Source organism: Arachis ipaensis, chromosome B1 (genome assembly GCF_059453495.1).
Source record: "Arachis ipaensis isolate K30076 ecotype BB chromosome B1, ASM5945349v1, whole genome shotgun sequence".
Classification (NCBI taxonomy): domain Eukaryota; kingdom Viridiplantae; phylum Streptophyta; class Magnoliopsida; order Fabales; family Fabaceae; genus Arachis; species Arachis ipaensis.
In genome coordinates, this window is record NC_142436.1 from 118,897,604 (window position 1) to 118,900,568 (window position 2,965).

Here is a 2,965-nt window from a genome sequence, read left to right on the forward strand (position 1 = left end):
TTTGATTTTTTGAAGTTAAAGTTGATTACTTGACTAACAAGAAACTAAAAGATATGATTTTAAAATTCAAAGATTGAACCTTTCTTAATAGACAAGTAATAACTTGAAAATTTTTTGAATTAAAACATTGAATGTTAATGAGATTTTCGAAAATATAAAGTAAGAATAAGAAAAAGATTTTGAAAATCAATTAAAAAAAAATTTTGGAAAAAAAATGAAAGAAAAATGAAAAAGATTTGATTTTTGAAAAGGTTTTGAAAAGATAGGATTTTTAAATTGAAAATTTTGACTTGACTAATAAGAAATAACTAAATTTTAAAACTTTTTGACTAAATCAATTTTCAAAATTTTTGAAATTTATGAGAATAATAAGGGAAAGAAATTTTTTGATTTTTGAATATTTATGAAGAGAGAGAAAAACACAAAAATGAAACAAAACACAAGAAATTAAGATCAAAACACATAATGCATGCAAGAACACTTTGAATGTCAAGATGAACACCAAGAACACTTTGTAGATCTTGATGAACATCAAGAACATAATTTTGAAAAATTTTTAAGAAAAGAAAGACATGCAAGACACCAAACTTAAAAATTTTTACTCTATAGACACTAATAATTCTAAAATGCATATGAAAAACAAGAAAAGACACCAAACAAGAAAAATTTAAAGATCAAACAAAGAAATTTATCAAGAACAACTTGAAGATCATGAAGAACAAATGCATGAGTTTTCGAAAATTTTTAGAAAATTTAAAACATGCAATTGATACCAAACTTAAAATTTGACACTAGACTCAAACAAGAAACATAAAATTTTTGGTTTTTCTGATTTTATTAAATTTTTTTGGTATTTTTCGAAAATTAATTGGAAAAAGAAAAATAAGGATTTAAAAATTTTTAATAAGAATTCCAGGAATCATGCAATGTTAGTCTAAAGCTTCGGTCCAAAATTTTAAACATGGCTTAATAGCCAGCCAAGCTTTAGCAGAACATTACATCCAACAGCTAAATTGCTGAGAAAGAAAAAGAAGCTCTTCTAAGGATAGTTGAAACCTCGGTCCAAAAGATTAGACATGGCTTAACAGCCAGCCATGATTCAACATATCTCACGAAACTCTAGAATTCATTCTTAAAAATTCTGAAGGCAAAGAATAATTTAATTTTTTTTTGAAAATTTTTTTCAAAAATAAAAATAATAAAAACAAAAATCTTAAAATTAAAATGAAACTACCTAATCTGAGCAACAAGATGAACCGTCAGTTGTCCAAACTCGAACAATCCCCGGCAACGGCGCCAAAAACTTGGTGCACGAAATCGTGATTGTTCATTCCCCAGCAACGGCGCCAAAAACTTGGTACGCACGTTCATAATCTCAATTCTTTTTCACGACTCTGCACAACTAACCAGCAAGTGCACTGGGTCGTCCAAGTAATAAACCTTACGTGAGTAAGGGTCGATTCCACGGAGATTGTCGGCTTGAAGCAAGCTATGGACATCTTGTAAATCTTAGTCAGGCGGATTCAAATGGTTATGGAGATTTGATAATTAAAATATAAATAAAATATAAAATAAGATAGAAATACTTATGTAATTCATTGGTGAGAATTTCAGATAAGTGTATGCAGATGCTTTGCTCCTTCTGAATCTCTGCTTTCCTACTGCCTTCATTCAATCATTCATACTCCTTTTCATGGAAAGCTGTATGTTGGGCATCACCGTTGTCAATGGCTACTTCCCGACCTCTCAGTGAAAATGGTCCAAATGTGCTGTCACCGCACGGCTAATCATCTGTTAGTTCTCGATCATGTTGGAATAGGATCCATTGATCCTTTTGCGTCTGTCACTACGCCCAACTCTCACGAGTTTGAAGCTCGTCACAGTCATCCCTTCCCAGATCCTACTCGGAATACCACAGACAAGGTTTAGACTTTCCGGATTTCAAGAATGGCCGCCAATAATTCTAGCTTATACCACGAAGACTCCGATCTTTCGGAATGGAGGCTAAGAGATACACGTTCGATCTAAGGTAGATCGGAAGTGGTTGTCAGGCACGCGTTCATAGGTTGAGAATAGTGATGAGTGTCACGGATCATCATATTCATCATGTTGAAGTGCAAGCAAATATCTTAGAATAGGAATAAGCTTGAATTGAATAGAAAACAATAGTACTTTGCTTTAATTCATGAGGAGTAGCAGAGCTCCACACCTTAATCTATGAGGTGTAGAAACTCCACCGTTGAAAATTATACAAGTGAACGTGGTCCAGGCATGGCCGAATGGCCAGCCCCCCTAAACGTGATCAATGATCAAAAGTGATACACAGATAGTCTTAAAAATAATGATCAAAAGATGTAAATACAATAGTAAAAAGTCCTATTTATACTAAACTAGTTACTATGGTTTACAGAGATAAGTAAATGATGCAGAAATCCACTTCCGGGGTCCACTTGGTGTGTGCTTGGGCTGAGCATTGAGCTTTATACGTGTAGAGACTTCTCTTGGAGTTAAACACCAGTTTGTAGCCTGTTTGTGGCGTTTAACTTTGGTTTGTAACCTGTTTCTGGCGTTTAACTTCAGAACAAAGCAGGAAGTTGGCATTTGAACGCCAGTTTGTGTCATCAAAACTCGGACAAAGTATGGACTATTATATATTGCTGGAAAGCCCTGGATGTCTACTTTCCAACGCAATTGAGAGTGTACTAATTGGGTTTCTGTAACTCCAGAAAATCCACTTCGAGTGCAGGGAGGTCAGAATCCAACAGCATCTGCAGTCCTTTTTCAGCCTCTGAATCAGATTTTTGCTCAGGTCCCTCAAATTCAGCCAGAAAATACCTGAAATCACAGAAAAATACACAAACTCATAGTAAAGTCCAGAAATGTGAATTTTTCTTAAAAACTAATAAAAACGTAGTAAAAACTAACTAAATCATACTAAAAACTATGTAAAAACAATGCCAAAAAG